The sequence below is a fragment of the Panthera leo genome, chromosome A2, assembly GCF_018350215.1.
Source record: "Panthera leo isolate Ple1 chromosome A2, P.leo_Ple1_pat1.1, whole genome shotgun sequence".
In the NCBI taxonomy this organism is placed as follows: domain Eukaryota; kingdom Metazoa; phylum Chordata; class Mammalia; order Carnivora; family Felidae; genus Panthera; species Panthera leo.
The window spans coordinates 87291379-87314371 of NC_056680.1; the positions used below are offsets into that span (position 1 = coordinate 87291379).

Consider the following 22993-nt stretch of genomic DNA (forward strand, 5'->3'; position numbering starts at 1 on the left):
TTTCCTTTGAATCTCACATAGAAAAAAGAAAAGAATAAGAAAACAGAGAAGAATATTGGTCTTAAATGAAGACAGGAAGTAACCCCAAAGAAATATCAAACCACAAATTAGTAAGAAAACATGTCCAATATAGCAAAAGCATGAAATGTTTCGAGACGGAATGCTGAAATCTGGCATTTACCTTCATATACTCCAGGTAGGATTGAATTAGTAATCAAAAGGTTAACAAATCATAAAAGTTGTATCCTCAAATGCTTAATTACAGAAACAAACTCTAGGAATCCATATGGCTATTATAGGAAAATGTCCATAAAAAGTGAAATTACACCTAAAGTACAAAGGTGGCATTACCACCACCACCACCACCACCACCATCATCATCACAAGTAACACTTGAATGCAAGGTACTGTTCTAACTACATACATACAGCGGATTATTATATATAAAGTGATCACAGTGCTATATGAGTCTAATTATCTGTAGAAGAAATGGCTAACCATCTACTTAATTAATTATTGAATTTGAGATCTAAAAAAACCTTTAGACTATAAAGTCTGATTACTTTCATTTACAAAAAAGCATAAATGACTTTACAATGAATAGTTGCAGAGGCCAGGTTTATATTAAATTCTCCTGGCTCTTAGTTTAACGTTCTTTCTAAATAAATCTCTAGAAAGCTCAAGACTTTAATTTTCTCCTATTTTTTTTCTGCCTGATCTTTGATAAGTTTTTGTACAAGTATCTGCTCAAAAAATAAAAGCTGCTAACGATTTATGAGGGAAAAAAAAACCTAATATAAGATACTAATTTTTACTTCTTCTTGGAAAAAAATGAATTTAAATATCATTATTACATAAGGCAACTAAATGTCTTAATGTGACTAAAAGTGATTAATACAACCCTGTATTACAATTGATCACTTATTTCTGTGCAAGATGATTAGTCAGTAAAAGTCTCCAATTAAAGTATAGATCTTTCTTTTATAATAATTCACACTGGTTTAATTTAGTGCATTGAGTGATAGGCTAGTAATCCAGAGATCGAAACTCTGTTTTTGATTCTGTCTTTATGTCTTAATTATTTATGAGGCTCCTCTACAGGCAGGTTTCTATTACCAGTAAATGTTCATTAAATGCCTATGAGTAGCAAGAATTGTATTATCATTAGCAAAGTTAAAGAAAACAAAAAAGAAGCCTATCTAAAGAATACACCTGAAAGTCTGATTTATCAGGCAGTTCTGGTCAATCATTTACACATACCATAGCATATATTTCAGTGTGTTCTTGAAATAGCTGTCATATTCCAAATGGCTATAAGAAAGCAAATGTTTTCTAACATTTATACACTACATACTTTAATTTTCCAGTAACAAAACTGTGGACAATATTCACATATGGAGAATTAAATAGCTATAAACCACTTATTACATGTTATCTTTTATATATACCCACTGTAAGAATTTTTTAAAAACTGCTTAAGAATTTCTCTGAATTTTTCTAATGTTGAGAAAATGAGCTTTTACTTAAGAAAGAAAATGAGTATTTCATCCGTATTTTTCCATCATTTCCACTCCATGATATGCTTATGGTAGGAAAGAAACCTTCCTTATTCACTGACAAGAACTGATACATTGAAGTGTGACCATTCCAGAGAACATATTTACTTTAGTGTTCATGAGTGTCCCTTTTTGACTGAGGTAAGAATCTATTTCTTAGAGTTGGAAGAGAGAGAAGGTCACAAGGAAGTCCAGGAGATCATATGGACACTCTCAAGGATCAATCCAGTAACCAAATCAGAGGAGCATGTCTGTGTGGCTGGGGATAGGAATTACCTAAAACTTAGATTCTGTGGACAAAAGATATTTACTACATGTTTATCAAATGAATGAGCAGATGAATTTCTGATTAGGTGGATAAAATGAACGTGTTTATGAGTGTACAACAGGATATGTGGGTTAGATTACCCATATCTTATCCTGCTCCCCTTATTCCTCTAGTCTTTTCATTCTCTAAACTGCATGGTGTCTGGGTGTCACAAACAAACGCAATTTGAGTTTGTCAGTTAAAGTAGAAGTTGGTTCACCTGAGAGCTTATTTTATTGTCTTTTGAGGGGGATATGGGGAATAGGGAGAGCATTCATATGGCATATCTAGGCATGTCGCACTGCTTTAACCAGAATAGATACATTTTGATTATGAAGGCTTCTGGCTTGCCCATAAAAGGATTCTGTTTGAATCAGATTTCCTGCAGAGGGGTGGAAGAGAGATGGAGGAGGAGGGTGTTTGTTGAAAACCAATGAACTCAAAAGATCTCTAGATGAAACCATACAATATGTTCTGAGTCTATTCTGATCTTAGTGACAATAATAATCCTATTAATGATGACACATTATGTTTCCCCTAATAATGTGTTCAATTTTGGAGTGGGCACATTTCAGAAATTATTAATCAAAAGAAGTCATATGCTTTAATGAAGTAGGTTTATAAGATTTCACTGACATTCTATAATTTTTCTATATACATAAATAAAAGGGGGGATTGATTATTACATAGATAATTTGGGCAAATTAAGTTTTCCTATACTCTACACTGCCCAAATATTTTCTTTTTTTTACAAAAATTATCTCACAGTATTAGTTCTAAAATTTACTTTGTGGGGTGCCTGGGTGGCGCAGTCGGTTAAGCGTCCGACTTCAGCCAGGTCACTCTCGCGGTCCGTGAGTTCGAGCCCCGCGTCAGGCTCTGGGCTGATGGCTCGGAGCCTGGAGCCTGTTTCCGATTCTGTGTCTCCCTCTCTCTCTGACCCTCCCCCGTTCATGCTCTGTTTCTCTCTGTCCCAAAAAAAAAAAAAAAAAAAAAAAAAAAAAAAAAAAAAAAAAATTTAAAATTTACTTTGTACAGAAATAAATAATAATTTAAAAATTTTATCTTATATAGAAAATGAGACAAGTTAAATTGTTCCATTTTATTTTCTAAATTCATTCTGCTATAAGTGTATTCTAAGACTGGGTCATGTTTTGGAATATTTGCAGATTAAAATTAAAGATAATGTGAGCCAGGATTGATTTAAGAGCCCTGAGGACAATTCAGTGATTCCCTAGAATGAAACTAAGAATCCAGCATGTTTATTGAAAATCCTTGCTTTCCCAGGGCTCATTAAAATCAAGCTGCATCTCTGGGCTGAACAGGAGGACAACAGACAACAGATATTCAACATTCAACATTCAACATTCTCTGGACCAATGCAGGGCACACAGACATTTATCCCCCTAGAACAAAAGTCTAATTCAGAACCCGATTTATCTCTTTTAGAATGGGCAAAAAAAGCAGCATCAGTCAATTTCTTATCAAACTTGCTTCTACACTTCATCAAAAACATTACCATTTCCCTTTCATAAAACAACAAAAACCAAACCAAAACACGAATAAAAATTTTAAAATAAATGATAAATAATAAACGTTGTTTAAAGGGACATATGATCTCCTTTTAATCCCTGCCTTAACACACATTCAAAATGAGACTTCTCCATTAGTTTGAATACAGAGAATAATGGGAAAATTTGCCTCAAGACACAGGGAGAGAAAGTGTTATTAGTGCTATTAAGTTCTAATGAAACCCTCACAGCAGTTCTATGTGAGCATGAAAGAGTCACATAACATTATCTAAGGTCCCTAATTTCTGAATTCTTACCTTTTCCTGTTACTTGTTTCTTTTGCATGTAAATAGTTAAAAGATTATCTCTGCCAATCATTTCTTTATAATATTACTGTTACTACTAAGTTTTGGATTAAATAATTGACAATTATTTTCTATCTTTAAAATTAGAATATTTCTTCAAATACAGGTATTTATTTTTTTAATTTCTCTTCAAATCAATAAATTGTTATAAAAATAGGAACCTATGTACTCCCACCTCAGAAAACTTGCTTTAGAAGGTCTTATATTCTGCTGTGTTCCAAAGTGGCAAAACATTTTTCATAACATTTCCAAGATTTTAAATATTTCTTTTAATTTTTTATTTCCTTGTAAGGCAATTATCTAAAACAGGCATTTGTTTCTTGTTAGGCTAAATGCCACTCCTGGTAAGACTCAAAAAGTGGTAAAAACCAGAATTACAAAATCAAGGAAAAAATTTCTAGTTTTCTCAATTATAACTGTTGTTTTATCATTTCTAAGTACTCAAAGGGAAGAAATTCTACTTTAAAAACTCAAGAAAGTAGTTTAAAAGTTCATAGCTGAGTTTGTTTGATGAACTTAATGACTTCCACCTCATTTAGGAAATCAGAATCTAAAAAATGTTACACTCAACTCTCTTGATAGGCTCTGGAGTTTATCAGCCCTGCTTTGCCACTTCATTAGCTGTCAAGAACCAGTAAGTGATATTGCTATGAAAGTCTTGATTCAGGTAGTTGAGAATGTTCTTATTGCAAAAGTACCAATTATCAACAGAAGCGAAATCAAAAGACGGTCTATCAGGAAAGACACATCATCCACATACATACAGTTGGTTATCATCTTTGTAGACATCAAAGAAAAGGAGAGCTTTTGAACTATCAGTAGTTGATTTGTAACATTCAGAAAAAATACACACATTGATTTAATATACACTGCAGCAGAGTTATCACTGACCTTGGAACTCTTACCTTATAATCATGTGAGGGCAACAAAATAGGGATACAAATGCATATTTTCTTACCGAAGGATAAATGCATAAAAGATAAAAATACGCACTTTTTAATTTCTATGCTTAAATGGATGCTTATACTTGGTCTTACACTATTTTTGTGGCCAATCTTTTACTAAATATATTTCTGTTTTGTTAAGTAAGCAATTCCACAATGAGCTTTCCCTTTAATGCACATATACTATTTGGGGTTCAAAATACTACCTTAGTGAAATTTAATTTTAATTATAGAGAATTTTATTTCCTCCCTACCTTCTACAGTTGCTAAACTGGAAAAGCATACACAATCTTGAATATTCCAAACAAAAGTTAGAACATATTTTCTGTGACATTTACATGCCATTAGTTATACATCAAGAACTGCTGAAGTTATCTCTTTGCCCAGTGAAAGCAAACATACATATTAATGAATGAAGGATCCTATACTGGTGTGTTCCATAAAATACTAATTTCCTCTGATGCTCCATGGAATAAAGTATTCCATGAGAAGCTGGAATGTGGGAGAATACTGCATATATTATATTATACTTCAAATTAAGACCTTAAAAGACTTTTGGAGGTCTAGCTGTGGGTAAATTTACATAAGGAAACTACTAAACCTGATGTTTCCCAACCTTGTATGATATATTTTTTTTTAATGTAAAAGCACTCCTACTTTCAAGAAACATTCAGGGAGATACTACCATATTAATAGAAGACTCTGATTACTAAAAATGCTACTTATTGATAAATACTAGGATATTAAACGGAGAAAATAGTTTGGTTGGAATAATTTTTAAATGATAGATATTTTCCAGGCTAATTGTTCTGAAAAGTGAATGCAGACCAATTCCTTTCTTTGTGCTGTCATCTTGCCTTCAATTCCTGTATATTTTTGGAGGGTAACAGTATTGTAATAATGACATCCCATGTTTTTGGTAGATTCCTTCATCTGATTTTAACTTATTTTTAATATAAGGTAAACAGAAACCAAAAAAGATTAGGAAATTGGTGTAACAAATATTTAATATCTAATTCAGCTAATGATTATTAGGCATTGTCTGAAAAAAAAACATAGGACAGTTTCCTAGAATTGCAATCATATGTCTAGAAATGAAAAGTAAAACAAAAGTCACTTTATGTTTTGTATGAGTTTCAAAAGAGTGCTTGGTTTTTGTTTTTTTCTCTTTTTGGTTTTAAAATGTATCTGTATCTGTACAGTTTTGACCAAGACTTTCTTGTAAAATGGCATATAGTTTAACTATTGTATATATTGCAACATATATCAGATATATGCACATAGCTATATCATTACTCATAGCTATATATATACAGGCCTTAGGACTGACAGGTGTCCGTCTGTCCTGGTGAGAGTGGGGGGGCCTTCCCAGAGCTGGCCCAGCGAAGGAGGGCACCCGGTCCTGTGTGTTGAGCCTGGCTGGGGCTTTATGGCAGTTGACAAGACTGTAGCACAGTCCTGTGTGCTGGCCATCAGCTTGTGTCCCTGTCACATGATGTTTTGCTAAGCAAGCAGAACCAGTCTTGACTAAGCATTCAGATGGGAGAGGACAACTTCTTAGCACACTTGCGGCCATTCCTCCCTCCTGCACCCTTGGCTGACATGGCTAATTAATCACTGCATTCAGAATCCTCCCGCCAGCCAAGCTGGCAGGCCCTTCTCAAGGATGAGGAGCCTTGCTGCCAGCCTACTGGGGAAAGTAAGCCTTGTGAACAATGATCAGAAAGGCAGACCCCAATACTAAGAGAACACCCAGGTCTCAAAGTCAAGCAGTGGCCCAGTGAGGCCTAGAACTCACATCTAGGGCGCTATTCACTGCCCCGCTCTTGGTACCGCCCCTTTTACACCTGCACCAAATTCTGGAACTCCTCTACTCCCTAATCATGCATCTGGGAGTGCTGGCTGGCTACCTTGAAATACTCCTTAAACACAGCGTTGTCCCTGGCACGGGAAGGAGTTGGTGTATTAAAACCTCCAGCAAAGCCTGCTCAGGGAGCAGCTTCTAAATCCCAAGTGGCTTTTTGAGCACCTGCTGTATGTCCCAAGCTGGTTTATCTACAGCTGGGCCTACGGGCAACCTGATTCCCTCTGCTGTGCAGTGGCTTTATTGTTCCTGTGGCTCCTGAGTCCACCAGGCCAGCTCCCAGAACGGCGGGTGCAGGGAAACCGGGCACGAGCACCCACACCCCTCCCCCCACGGGCCCCGGGGCGGGGAGCGTGAATTACCTACCCGCGTACAGCCTGGCTCTCTCTGACTGGCGCTGTAGGAAACATCCATTATGGAGCTAATACTGGGGGATGGGCGGTGTTTTGGGTTTTAAAAAGTATCCCTTTTTAAAATGATAAATAATATACCCTTGTAAACATATTAAAATAATAAGGCAGACCAGCATTTAACGGAAGTGCAGGGTGAGCCAGGCGAGACGTAAGCGGACTCAGAAAATCTGTCTCCGGGAACAGAGGACCGGAGCCCAACTCCGCCAAGGAGCCGGAACATTCTGCCCAGAGAAAGCCAGATCTCGCGAGATCTCTGCAGTTCTACGCGGGCTGACAGGGGCAAAAAAAACCCTGAATGTTTACTTTTTTTTAAGTGAACATAACGGTCGGAAATGTTTAGTCGCCTAAGGAAAAGGCCTCAAAGTACATAAGTAAAAATCGATGGAACTACACAGAGAGGCAAATCTACCGTTATATTCAGAGATCTCAACAATCGTCTTCAAATAATTGGCCGACCACCCTTCCAAGTATATATGTATATAGTAAAGGTACAGAAAGGATACAGATTATCAACCTTCTTGACTTCGTTGACATTTGTAAAATACCTGCAATAAACAAGAATACAATATACAGCCATTTCAAGTAAACATGAAACCCAGATAGCTCATATTCTAGGCCATAAAGTAAGTCTCAATAAATGTAAATAATTCAAGTCATAAAGTATGTACTCCGACTGCAATGTATTTTTTTTCCCGTTATTGATTTATGTCAAGGAAAATTATATTTTCATGCTGAAATAGCATGTCTGAAATGCTTGAGTCCAAATGTCCACCTCTCTTTGAGACTTGTGGAATCCTTAAAAATGACAGTAGCTAGTTTAATTCCATTTGTGTGCAAGACATTACATTTTACTAAAGCAGCTGTTTTTCATGGACTATGTCCAGGTTTCTCCTCAGGATATAAACTAGTGACCTCATACTTCCAACTCAAGACCTATCTATCAACACTCTTTCCCATGCAAGATTTTCATTATGCAGGATTCCTCCTATGGTTGGATCAGCATATCCAGGACTACATAAAATAGTGTCTCTTTTAATTAGACTCAAATGTGCTCAAGTCCCATTAGGTTTTCATAGATTTTTTTTAAGTTACTCCAAAGTTTCTGGGAGAATTTGAATGTATTTTAGCTTTCATCAACTCTATACCTTCCTAGTCTATAGCTTCTATATTTTAAGAAGTTGATGTGCTTTGGGCAGGTGTGCCTCGTTCTTTCCAAATAACTTGACAAAAGCACTTGACCTCAAATAGGCCATCTTTTGCAGTTGGGGAATTTCTCTTGGGTAGATGAGAAATTGTGTCAACTTGTATCAAATATGCCCTTAAGAAGTTACCAAATGCAGTTCTCAGCTTTAACACTTCCTTCTTCTGTATGCTCATTAGCTTATTTTAATTATGTAGGGAGAATGAAAATGATTGAAGTCAAAATGTTTTAAATATATTTCTACTCTAAAATACCCAAGAAAAGTTTTAAAAGTGTGCATTCTATTTGATGATGAGATCTGAGATTTAAAGTTATATTGGTAACATTTGCCTTACATTTAAACAGAAAAATATAATTACTTTCAAATATATCCAGTTTAACTGTAGGGTTAAGGAAGATTCTGAAAGCTCAGTTTTTGTTCTGCATATCATATTAAATCTACATCTGATTTATGATGGAGCTACTGGCAAGAGTCTATGACTTTTTTTTCCTCTGTAACTCTACATGTAAAATACCTGCTCCTAAATATTTCTTAGGCTAACTTAAAAGAAAAAGAATGATGTAATGTCTAAATATCTTTAACGTCTTTTCTTTCTGAAGATGTTATAATGATTCCAACTTTTTAAGGCTTCTGGACAATTTCTTTCCAACTGGAATTTTATAAATTACAACAAGACCTTTTATTGTGGGTTTTTTGTTCACTTTTTTCATATCATCCTCTGGAATCAATGGTTACCAGTATTTATAGGATACATCAGGGGGGAAAAAAAGAAATAATGGGGTTTATACATCTTTACGTGACCAAAGTATCATGACTCCTGAATTATTTGGATTCAATTTAATTTTAAAGTCTCCATCTGTAAGCCTTATAGCAGAAAAGTGCTCTTTCCAAACTTTCCCTCCTACAGGTAATCACAAACCCCGTAAAGTGTGACCTTTAAATGCTATTGTTAAAAAAATAATAAAAATACAAGAAATGCTATTGTTAGAGCTATGATAGCATCCCTGGGTCACTCCATGCCTTAAAAGTATTTACAAAATAATTTCTTAAAAAAACACTATTTAGATCAATGTTGCATAACTGAGCGAGCCACAGGAAAGGATAGTTTTATTACTTCGCTTAGTATTTATTGCCTGAATTGTCTGTGAAGGGATTATTTGTAAAATACACATTCCAATTCTACGTATGTGGCATGTTTCTGTGGGAAAGTTTGTGTGCATATAAGTCTGTATACAGTGAAGATACACATGTCAAAAAGACATGAAATGTATGTGGGAATATTATGTTTTTCACCAGCTGTGTGTTACAGCCATAGGATTTCTTCCTTATATATTTATTTGAATGAAAGTCATAGTCCTCCATCCTGACCCATAAAATGTTAATCCTTTCAAGAACGTCTCAATTTCTTTTGTTAAAGGACTCTGTATAACAATATCAAGACCAAATCCTTACTTGGAGCTAACCTTTTCACCTAAAGGTGGATAACCAGACTTGAAATGTTCAATCTGTATGCCAGCACTGACTTAAAGCACACGTATAGAATCCTTTGTTTAAATTCTCCCCAAATTAGCAATCAGCATTGTAATTTTCAAGCTTGGTATATACTGAGTAAGTGAGTGAATGTTCTATGCAATTTTAACATTATCTGGAATATTTGCATAGGCAAAAATGCACTCTTTTGAATGGCATGAGAAGGGCTGCTAATCAAAATACCTTTGAGTATGAAAATCTATTTTTCCTTCACACTGGTATTGCTACTTCTCCAAAATCCTTATAATGAAATTTTACAATTTGTATGTTTACTTTCAAAAATGAAGGTTAAACCAATAGCTATTAACTTTTTTCCATACTGGAAAATGTCTACATCCCATGAAATATCATACTTTATCATTGAAAGATGAATAACATCTGTAGGGATCTCAAAAGGTCTTGAGTTCAGAACCTGTTGAATGCTAATTTGAGACTTTGTGTACAGTTTGCTGATGACCACACACTGACTAATACCCAGCAAGGTTAAGGGGACTCTGTAGAGTGGATCTGCTAGCAAAAAGTCAAAAGGTACATTTTGCATGCTGACTTACTTTAATGGAGTTTGTGCGTGTGTGTGTGTGTGTGTGTGTGTGTGTAAAAGTAGCACTAGCCGTCTTTTCTGAAGAACCTGAGCACATAGTTAGTTCAAGCAACTTTAATATTCTGCCTGAGGGAATCTTTGAGACTTTAACTATAGGAAAATTGAGAGAAAAGTGCACAGTTGTTGCAATTACCCAAATTTAGTAAGTCACAGTCAATGCTACCCTTAAAGTTCATCTCAAACTCACAGACACCTTTAAATTGCTACCACTAACAATCCAGTTCAAGACACTATCCTCTTACTTGGACTCATGCAACATAACTAAATAAATTCAACTACACCATTCAATGCCCTGGACACAGAATAATCAGGGGGATCTTCTTAAAATATTACCATATGATGGAACTCCTCTTCTGGAGTCCAGATGATAGGGCCAGTATCTTATTAATTCTCATCATCTTCAGCCTACTTAGATCTATAGTTCTGTTATGTCTAAGGTCACTCAAAAATTTTATGGTCTAATTCTTAAAGCTGGCCTCTGTAAGAGTTTGTAATTTCATAAGCAAGCCTCATTTGACTTGCTGGATCTGGTAATCAATGATTTTTTGCATTATTATTAACTCAAAATATTTTGCTTTTTTAATTTTTTCCCCAAAGGACAGGAAGTTTTGCCCAATTTCCCCTTTTTACAAAAACTCACTGAAACAATCTGCCACTGGGCATAGTGAATAGCCACTTGAAATTGTTTACCGAGGTTTTAAAGGTCCAAGAGTCAGAGAATTCTAACTGATCTTTTAGTGCTTGATACAGTTGTGGTGACGTTAAAGAATTGTTTCTACACCCATGGAAGTACCCAGTCCTTTCAAAATTGCTAAACCTTACAAGGACAACAACAACAACAAATGATAATAATAATAAGTAACAAATAAAAAACAAAGAACTCACCTCTTTCAGACTACTTTTTTCATTTTATGGTAATTTAAAAGAAATAGGGTGGGGTTTTTTTTTGAGGGGGGGAAGCACTCATCTTTACAAATGTATTTTTCCCTAGGAAATATTACACATAAATCCTATTAAATAGTGAAACATTTTGGATGCACAACTCCTACATAAAGCTCTATCAGTCTCTCCTTGCTGTATTTCCAAGAGAGCTGACATAGTAATTGTGGGGGAAATAAAATTAGAACACCACCTCCTCACACCAGTTAGAGAAAAGCATTCAACATTAAGGCAATTTGCAGTTGGAGAAGTGTGTTACTTAGTGATACTATAATTCAATGACAGAATAAACTGTCAAAAAATACAGTTAGGCTTTTTTAGCTCTTGATGCACTCTAAGCATTAATGGTTCTAGTAACGTGAGGACTGAAAATACCCAGGTTTAACCACTAGCTTCAGGTAATTACTTATATACAAGCTGGGTGTGGACAACTGTGTTCCAATGGGCTCAGTATTTTGAGTTTCATATTTTGGACATTTTGCTGTTAGAAAGCCAGAGAAGAAACACTGAAACGGAGGGAACAAAAGTCCCACAGTAGAAAGCATCAATTTTCACACTAGAAGGAATAAAAAGAGGCATAAAGATCCTAAGTTGATCCTCAAGATATGACTGATTCTTGACCTATATTTATTTCTGAAATAATTTGTGGCTTTTGAAACCACAAAAGATAGCTGCGAGATCTTAATAAAATCTGAGGTACTGTAACCTTACAGTAAAAGTATATTCTTAAGGATTATAGTGATGCCACATTTATTCCCGCTAACAAAACTGCACCAAATATTGGTACTGAAATATTTTTACTGTAGACCATTTTGTGGAGTAAAAGAAAAATGAGTATTTATTTAGTTCTACCTTACACCAGGTGCCCTCACACCTTTTATATATGTTATCCTTATAAGGACTTTATGAGGTAGGTAGAGTTATTCCAATTTACAGATTGGAAGAACAGCAGTCAAAGGGGTAAAGAAACATGAGTAGGACCTCAGAGCTAGCAAGTGTCAAAGCTATCTGAGTTTAAAGTCAGCACAGGCCCCATTCTGCTTGCTCCAACAGAACTATTCACCAGAATTGAGACAAAGGGTTGTCCTTTGGCATGAGTAGAAGAGAATGCTTTTTATAGATGTACTTTCAAAATCAATTCAGAGATTAACATGTGAACACACAACCTTTACACTACAAACACTGCCTATAGCACAAATCACCCCAAGCACACTCATGGGACACCAGGAGTTCTGGCTCCTCTACGTTAGGAAAACCAATGTTAGAAGGTTTTTACTCTGCTAAACTATAAAAGTAGCTGGCAAGTGCAGGAAATAGGTGGTTTGAAGCGATGTATGAAATGATTTCATTGTATACTGTGTATTTTTTTCTGCTTTGGAGGGCGTAGAAATACCTTGATTTATGGGAAGAACGGCTAGATCTCTATGCTTTGACTTTGGAACTAGTACAGAAAAATTGGAGGACAAGTGTGCTCATTCATATGTAAAATACTTTTGCATATTGACTTCAGATCAAAAGCAAATAGATATTTAAAATTCCAACAAACCAATTGTCAGGGAGAGGATATGAATGTATTCTGTTTCTTAAATATCCGGGAAGAATTAATATTTAAATTTACTTGATGCTGTTGATACTTCATTTTCGAGCACATTGATAGAAGCTTATCATTAAAAATAGCAACAATATATTCAAAAACTGCTTGGCTCCGTAGTAATTTTAATCCCGACCCCAATTCCATCTGGAAAGTGTAGCCTGCTTAAGTATACAGTATTTAACATAGGGTCTTATTGGATTTACTCGGAATAAAATATTTATATTTTGAGTTTCAGGTTACTGAAAGAGCAAGAATATTCAGCTTCATGTAATTCCTACTAAATACTATACACATAATATTTTAGTGACTTTTGTGTATGTTATGGTGCAGAAGCTCCTGTGTATACAAAGTTTGCTCTAAAATGTCATTTATTAAGTCCATTTTTTTCTAGTAAAAAGAGTCAACATAGAAACAATTACATGCTTACCCTACATGAGTGACCAGTAGAGTTAATTTCATATGTACACATTAGTACAGTTCTCCAAATGTAGATGTGGGGAGGAAAATAAAGCTGAGTACCCAGCTGGAGCCAAATAGGAGATCCAGACTTGGCTCAATTTCAGGAACTGGGGACTCCTCATTTGTTTTAGGAACTGGGAAGAGGGGGACAAGAAAAATTTCTTAACAAATTCAGGGATAAAAATTGGGGGATAGCAAGTTGTCATTCACTTTGTCTTTTGGCCAAAATTACAGGTAGAAGCTTTACTCCTTCCATAGCAGACTGTTAGACTGGGAGGGAACCATTACTTCCAATTCACCAACAAACAACCAAAGAGCTTGGTACACCTCAAGATCTTAGAGGTAATGCCCTGCTGAAGACTTCCAGAAAAGGTCTCACTACTTGGTGGCTTAGCAAAGCTGTGGCTGTGTTACCTAGTTCTCTAAGGCCCAAGGAGAATGGAGGTGTACAGCTAAGTAATAGCATCATTTGGTTGATAGCTCATGCTAGCTGAATTAGATTTGCTATTGAAAACGCAATGAGACAGCCTCTGGGAACTCCCATAAATACTTAGGAAGAGAGCTGCTACACGGAGTCTGAGACCTTGCATTAGGACCTGTATACCAAAGAAAATACAAGTATACCAAGAAAAATACAAGTGATTCATTCATGTAATTGCTGGTAATTCCTTTAGGAACTCAAGTCCCAAGTACTCTGCAAGGACCATTAAAATTTATTTTCTAGGTAAGCAAAGAAGGAATATTAGTGACAAAGTAACTCGTCAAAGACCACACAAGTTATTGGAGCTGTATTTTAATCCTAAATTGTTGATTCCAAAATCCAAGCTTTTTTCCAGGACTCATATGCTTTGTACATAATTATCTTCATCCTATAAATTATACTTACTTATAGGAATAAACTTAAAGTTTCAAGTTTTATATGTATGTGTGTGTGTTCTACATGTTATATATATGTAATATATACATGTTATATATATATGTATTTATTTATGTTATATATATATGTTACTTATATTTGTTATATATGTATACCTTTTTTGTAAGGCTCGGTTAAAGAACCAATACAGGGAGTAGATGGTGAGAGCAAATATATAACAAAGCCCCCAAAATCTAACTGTCCTTATTCTATATAAGTGAGTATTTTGGGAAATTTTTTCAGAAATGGCAAAGTTAAAATGATAAACAGTGGTGACACCAACTTCAGTTTAATAATGTTGAACATTCGAGTATCAGAGATGCATAGAAATACTTTGAACAAAATATCTTCATAAAGTACGATGGGAAAACAGCATAATCCCTCAATTAACGTATTGAATGAAGTTTAGGAACCATTTCTTGTAATTCTGTTTATGCCCTAACTCACTGATAAATTCATTGCCATGATTTGTTCCGAATTATTAGTAAAATAGAAAGATTTTTTGTGACAAAATTCCTGGAATAAATCTGATAATTTTACCTCCAGAACTTCTTATACAATTATGAAAATTAGGACTGCATTTAGATAACACTCTTATGGCTGAATAAACATTTCTCTTTTGTGTTTGGGCTTCTATCTATACCTAAGAAAGGATACTCTTGTCAATTTGCTGATAACAAATCTAAATTACTTTTGCGGTATTTGTTTATTCAGAAAACGGTTATTGACTGTGCACTATATGACAAGCATTGTTCTCTGCATTGGGGACAATGCATACAAATCCTGGAAAAAAGCTTGGATTTTGGAATCAACAGTTTAGGGTTAAAATGCAGCTCTAACAACTTGTGTGGTCTTTGAAAAGTTACTTTATCACTAATGAAATAGAGAATGCCTGATAACTATGACTGCTTCAACCTATGCCATTTTTATCTTAGACCAAACACTTTTATATCAGCACAGCTGGTCCTAGTAATAACCCTAAGAGGTATATTCTATTATTACTATTCCTAATTTATGGTGAGAAAATTTATTAAGAAACCTATACATGGTAAATAGCTCAAGAACATAATATGGGCAGCTTGGCTTAACAATCTTTGCTCATGGTTATTATGCAGCACTTCCCTTCATGCTTTGAAACAATAAATCCAGTAAACAGCTCTTAATATTTAAAACATTTCTTATGCCCATGATATTAGGCCCAGGTGACACAGAATCTTCATTTTAATATATGTTCAACACATAATTGTATCAAGTCTCCGATTTAGACTTTATTTATTTATTTAAGACTATATAGTAAACATGAGCATATGTGATACTGGATTGTATAAAATATGGAAAGTAAAAAGGGGTAAGACAAGATACCTAAGTAACAGCAAAGTTGAGTTAATCATGGACAATGTATTGTGTGATCTTTTTCCTCTCTATTTTGTTTATCCCCGCTTCCCCAATGCAGAGAACAATGCTTATCACATAGTGCATACTCAATAACTATTTGCCGAATAAACAAATACTGCCAAAGTAATTTAGATTCTCTGGATTGTGGCTGTGACTGGCAGAGCAGAATGATGGGATAATCAAAGACAGGCAGATTTAAAAATGTAAGACATCTTCTAAGATGTGGTAGGAAGATGAAGGGAAATTACTGACTGGGGGAAAAAAATAGAAGGGGAGGAAACCTCTTCAGGATTTTGCCCCAACAAGGACGTATATGGTCCTCAAGATACCTATGGGCCATGTGGCCAGGGTCTCCAGGTGGCAGCTGAATATGGATTGAAGCCATCAAAACTCTGAGTGTGCACCACATCCATGGCATCCCTCTGAATAAAAGACAGTAGTTTGCTTCCATGCTTTATATCATGCAACCACAATTTAATGGATGAGAGATGTCTGCCTGAGCCAAAGTCTACACTCTGTATGTCTCTGACATGGTCTGGCATAATAACTCTTTCCAGTAGAAATATTTCGTTATTGAATCCTAACTGAAAAGATTAAATTTACTCTCACAGGGATTTTTAACTCCAGAGACATGGAGAATTGAATATGGCAAGCAACCAGACACAGAGGGAAGGTTGTAAGAAGAACCCAAGACAATAAAAGTCATGAAAAGGCAGAAACTATGAGGTGGAGAGTAGAATACATACAATTTGTAGGCGGTGTTAATAGAATAAGACAGGGAGAAATGATAATCTTCTGGCACAAATTTTTCTACATCATTTAGATGCAGAAGGTTTGAGAATTCCCAGTGTCTCCATTTCCTAGTTCAAGCTTCACCTCACTCCAAGAGATTAAAAGAAAAGTTACTATAATACCCATTTCTAAATGCACATGCAAGAAACAAACAAAATAGAACAATCAATACTGAGACTATTTGTTGAAATGGCTTCCTTTTGAAAAACATTTCAATAATGATTGTAATTTTGAAGCAGAAAATGAAATAGAAAAGTGGGCTGCAAGCTAAATCAACAAATGATTGCTATAAATTATTAGAAAAAAATAGGTGACAGGGTCCAGCTGTTTTTGTTTGACCATATTTACTGTCTTAATACCCATAGATGATACAGCCATATCTCATTCAGTAAGTGAAATACTACCTAATAGAAATAAAGGCAACATGGTTTAAAGTCAAGGATAATTCTATGTAAGCTTAAAAAAAATTCTGGAATTCTATGTTCCAGGCTGATGTTTAATTAGAAAACATTGCTTCTGAAAAAGAAAAGGAAAGATAAACAAAGAAGTAGTAAGTCAAAATAATGTGTCTCCTGGATTGTTTTTCCTTACATTCAAATGACTCTTACAAAAATTCAAACTAAATTAATGTGCATATCCCTCGCTTTTGACTAATTTAGTGCATGGTGTATTTACAAACTCACTTGTTCCGTTTGCAGCCCCCATACTGGCACAGATATCTATGTTCTATTGCTTTGATTTCTAACACTTAAAACAGCAAAGCTTTTGTGGTGTCAGCTGCTTTCATTAATAAAGACAATGACAATATTACAAATACACCAAGGATTAAAAGGAAGAAACTTTCTACAAATGTATCTGGCAGAAGAAATAAATGTATGCCTCAAAGAAGAGCATCACATTTTTCTAAACCTGGAAGAAAATGAATGATGGCTATCTCATTATGGAAATGATGTCAATTTATACCATTTCATATACAAGTTAGATGGTTAATAAAATAGAATCTTATTTCATAATTTGGTGGAGCCGACTGGGATACTAACATAATACCTACAAGTTCACAACACATATGAGTCTTTCTGCCATTTGAGTTAATCTTTTAATATACATTTTCACGATTACTTCATTATCTAACTTTATCAGATAATGATTTAAACTTATTTTCTATTTGGTTATAATATATAGCTTTATTTTCCTGAGGGTTCAAGCTTGTATCGAACTATGTACTACCTGAACAGTGATCTTAAAACTGACAAGCTTTAAAAAAAGTTGATGCTAATATAATTAATCCTGAGTAGAAAACAGGTGTCACTATTTTATTTTTTTCTCCATCTCACCAGCTGATTTTAATATATACTCAGTGTTGAGAACTCTACATTGTCCCCCAATTCATTAAGTATTATGATAAAAATAATGTCTATTATAAATTGTAAGGAACATTCCTAATATATAAAAACACTTCTCAGTATAGAGAAAAAAATAGGGGCATTAAGTTTCTTCATCACTTACTTTATCTGTAAAAACGATGGAGCATTGTAAAATATTCAAACAACTTTATGTGGACGCAAGCCCTGGGCCGTATCTCTGCCACAAATCCTCAAGAATAAAAACAATGAATTATCTAGGGCCTCAATTTTATAATGAATAAAATTAGTGAGTTGGCCTACAGGACATGTAATAGCACTGGTTGATCATTTTAAAATTTGGGCATCATAGGGGCACCTGGGTGGCTCCATGCATCCAACTCTTGATTTCGGCTCAGGTCATGATCTCACGGTTCGTGGGTTTGAGACCTGCATTGGACTCCGCATGGACAGTGTGGGACTTGTTTAGGATTCCCTCTCTCTCCCTCTCTCGGCCCCTCTCCCACTTGTTCTCTATCTCTCCAAAACAAATAAACATGAAAAGCATTTTTAAGTTTGGGCTTTAGAGATAATCATTATATTTATGTATCTATATAAATGCTCTTTATTATAAACCTTGCTTACTGAATAAAATGTAAGTGGTAGTGAAGGATTTTAAAATTAATTTTAATGAGTTTATTGTTTTCTTTAAATAGAAATTATTATAATTCTTGAGATTAGAACTAAAATTCGTAAATAAAAAGATACTTTTTTCAGATTTTTCTTCTTTGCTCTAAAAAACAAAATTCTACCTTTTTACTGTTAGGTCACAATGAACAGCCTATAATTAATCAGTCACAGAAAAAATGACACTTTCTTGGGTAGAATATAAAACAATGTGATCACAGAGTGCAATGTTGTTATTAATGCATGTAATAAAGATGAAATCAATTTTAAAAATAGGATGCTATTTGTTAAAACTGACCATAACTGGTAACAATTCCTTTGTATGAATCTTCAAAGCTTTTTAGTAGAGAAGATATCACTTGTCTTATTAAAGAGCTTCATAGTTAACAGATATTAAGACCTAAAGGTGTTTATCTTTCAGGCTATTTTTATTTAAAAATGAAATGCCTTCTCGTAATGAGAGTTCCAGCCAGAAAAGTAAACAACTGTTTTAAAAAGAAAAAAATGAAAAGAAAGAAAATGACAAATATAAGTGTCAGCAAGCACATTGCAATTTCAGTCTTCAAGTTGCAAAGATGAATGAGACATCAGGTGCAAACAGCTTTGTTAGCGTAGCCCTGACATAAGTTATGGAAGGCAAACACGTCTTGGTACTCTAAGTTACGATGACTCACTCCCTTGTGATGATAAAGCAGGTTTTATATGCGTTGTTTTACATTTTGCCCATCCCCCCAATTATAAAAGCCGAACATTTCATTTAAAAAAATGAAAGTGACATTCTGTAACGTAGGAAGTACACAAAATTAAAGTGCAACTGCTATTATTTCTTAAGGTGCCTAACACTGCGGTGAATTTTTAAATGGAAGTTACAGGGTTTTGCAGTGGGGATTTTTATGCTAATAAGGCTGCACAATAGCAAATGCTGTGACAATTTTGGATTATAAGAAAATGCCATTACACTTTTTTTTTGCCATTTGCTGTGTTTATACTTGTGACAGTCATATGAGATACATTTGATATGTGTGCAAAAAACTTTATACGGAGTTTTCAAGTGGAACAGAGCAACTGAAAATTATTCTAAGATTTTGTGAATATTGTGATAGACTTGTCTTTAGAACATACATATATGTAAAATCTCTGATAATATTTTCAGACTTCCTTGCATTTAAAAATTTAATTATTGAATCTCCTTGGATGTGTACAATCGATTCTCATGAAAAGCTCTTGATGCATAAAGAGATTTCCAAGCTGAAAACAGACAGTGTGTGGCTTAATGTTTGCCAAGTGTTGCCATCTTAAAATCTTGACTGTTGAAACAATAACATTTTGGCTGCTTTTATAACACTCATTTAATGTTTACAGTTTAGTAAATGCATTTTTATCAACAGAGGGCTTACCTAATTAAACTGGACCAGTGTAAGAACTAGGTCAATGTATTGTGAACAAAATAATCCCAATATGGTTGGGTTACAGAACAGCTCAATTTTGCTCATTGAGTTCTATCGATTTTTGGCAGAGAGGAAAGAAAGTAAGAACAGATGGTAGGAGAAAGAAATTGAGCTGTCGGGTGATGGAATACACTATCACACTGAATTATAAAGAATGGTGCTCCAATCTCCTGAATACTTATTTCAATTAGGGTACAAAATCAACGCATACCACTTATTCTGAAACAACACAAATTTTTCAACAAAAATGAGCAGAGAGTTCAGTTTCACATTGTGACCATCCAGTATTAACATAAGACATTGCATAAAAGGGAAAGGTTGTTTTTTGCTGTTGGTTTAGTGAAACATAAACTGTATTTCTTGTTTGGGTTGGAGACCAGAAAGAGATTGGCACTTACTCCTTGACAATGTGAGTGTTCAGACCTGAGGGTTTTATACTACCTTGAAGCTTTAAGCTTTAAGCTCTTACTTTAAGCTTTTATATATATATAAGCTGAATGTAAATATATAAATTAACACTTTTGCCCTGACAAAGAGGAGAGTGTTCTACATTCAAAGAGACAGAAATGACTAGAAAACTGCATTCTTCTCAAAAGATTAACAGAGATCTATCAATCTACCATAATACGGCAAATTAATTTCATGTTGATACCGGCATTTCTTTCAACTGCCTTTTATTCTTTTATAATGTATGTCTAGATAAGTAACATCTTGACCAGCAAAATAGTAGTTACATGTAAGATTTGTAAAAAATAAAATGGAACAAAAATAAGTAAAACTATTAATGATGAAGACAGAATTCTTATAGTTTAAATGAACTATTTTGATACAAAAAAAAATATCCTATTAAGAGAGGACAAAATTATATTAATGCTAAATATTTTTAAAGATTTTTTTACTAAACATTATATTATATTCTGCTTATATGGGAACATAATCATCTTGAGTTTTTTGCATTTGCTATACCATGAGAATAACAATGTAAGCCGTATCAGGGTGCTTCAAACAGTCAGAGACAAAGAGCAGCTGTTACCTTATAAGTTCAGTCATAGAGGAAGGAAGCTCGAGGATCAAAAGCAAGATTCTGCTATGCTTTTAAATTTCAAATCTCAAATACACTCTTTTTAAGTTTTGTATCAGGGGCACCTGGGTGGGTTGGTTAAGCGTTGGACTTTGGCTCAGTTCGTGATCTCACAGTTCGTGGGTTTGAGTGTCAGGCTCTGTGCTGATTGATAGCTCACAGCCTGGAGCCTGCTTCAAATTCTCCCTCTCTCTCAACCCCTCCACTGCTCTGTGTCTCCCTCTCTCTCTCTCGGCCCCTCCCCTGCTCACGCTCTGTGTGTGTGTGTCTCAAAAATAAATAAACATTAAAAAAAATTAACTTTTGCATCAAAATGTGTCTGTATTTTATGAGTTAACCAACCAACATATTAATTTTGTACATTTCCATACCGTCAGTTATTGGGATCAAATTGACTTTGGACCTCTACGAGGCAAAAATAAATAGCTTAGACAGGGTCATACAGCAAATATCTTTGGCATTGCAGACCAAGAAGCAACACTGAGGATGCTGTGTAGGTACTTCTGGAACAAGAGAGAACAACACGTTTCCACCAATTTTTCATCGATAAAAACTCCAAACTTGATTTATGGAATTGAACTTTGAACTTTATATAATTTTCACATTACAAATATAATCTTGTTTTGACTTTGCTTCCAACCATTTAAATATACAAAACTCTTCCTACCTTACAAGATACACAGAAACCAGCAGCTGGCTGGATTTAGCCCACAGGTGGTAATTTCCTGACCTTGGATTCAACCTATCATTTTATTTGTGTTTTGGAAAGTATCTAAATTATAGAAAGAAACATAAGTTTATTTACCTGAAACAGTATGTCTCTTAACCTGAGATACACGTTTCTGATGTGTGTACCTAGAAGACTTTGAGGAAAATATTAATTTAATGACTAAATTCTGAATTCTGATCCCTATCACAAAGGAAAGAATAAGCCTTGTTTTTCCCAGCACTTTACTTATGGCTATAGTTCAGAGACAAAATATGGTGACAATTATTCTTTGAAGTATAGTTATTATTTAATATCTTAGTTATAATTCACATCCTGAGTTTTGCTCTGTTTCATGCATTTGGACTATTTTTGTCATATAATCTTTTAAGGTATCAATGCTAACTACAAAAAAAGTAAGAGCCTTCCATTGAACCATCTGAACTATTTTTTTTTAATTTTTTTAAACATTTATTTATTTTTTGAGACAGAGAGAGACAGAGCATGAATGAGGGAGGGGCAGAGAGAGAGACACACACACAGAATGCAAAGCAGGCTCCAGGCTCTGAGCCATCAGCCCAGAGCCCGACGCGGGGCTCGAACTCACAGACCGCGAGATCGTGACCTGAGCTGAAGTCGGACGCTTAACCGACTGAGTCACCCAGGCAACCCCCATCTGAATTATTTTTTTTTTTTTTCTTTTTTTTTTTTTTTTTTTTTTTTAATTTTTTTTTTTTTTCAACGTTTTTTATTTATTTTTGGGACAGAGAGAGACAGAGCATGAACGGGGGAGGGGCAGAGAGAGAGGGAGACACAGAATCGGAAACAGGCTCCAGGCTCCGAGCCATCAGCCCAGAGCCTGACGCGGGGCTCGAACTCACAGACCGCGAGATCGTGACCTGGCTGAAGTCGGACGCTTAACCGACTGCGCCACCCAGGCGCCCCTGAATTATTTTTAAAAACACTTATAAAAATGCTATTTATTTGCCAGGAAGATGGGATCAAATACCTTTAATACAAGGGAGAAACCGAGAATGGACAAGTTCTCTACTAAGCTGCATAGATGATGGTACCATACACTGAATGGTAGAGGTCAAGAGAAGAAGTCTGAGAGGAGAAGCTGATGAACTCAGGCTGACATGAATTCAAGTTACATATGAATTGAAATTGGTAGATCCAATGGGAGAGTCCTGGCCTGCAAAGAAATATATGAATCTAAAATTCACAAGCAGAAATATAAACCATAATTCAAATCCTAGGGTCTAGAAATACGAGATAATGCACAGTTTGTGACTACCAAGGCAAGTGCTTTACTGTTTATAATTGAGTATTCCAATTGTTCA

The 22993-nt window shown here is 35.0% G+C and overlaps 1 protein-coding gene across 6 annotated transcripts in view; it reads right to left on the reverse strand.

Moving 5' to 3' along the window:
- The window catches only part of SEMA3A (semaphorin 3A), a 446388-nt gene that overhangs the window by 160215 nt on the left and 263180 nt on the right, over positions 1 to 22993 (reverse strand). Inside the window, exon 1 of one of the 6 annotated variants that reach the window (XM_042916676.1) lies at positions 7071 to 7169. The exons of 4 other annotated variants lie outside the window; for them this stretch is intronic. The gene's annotated coding sequence lies outside the window, so the exon portion shown is untranslated. One more of the 6 variants, XM_042916667.1, reaches the window with a different exon arrangement.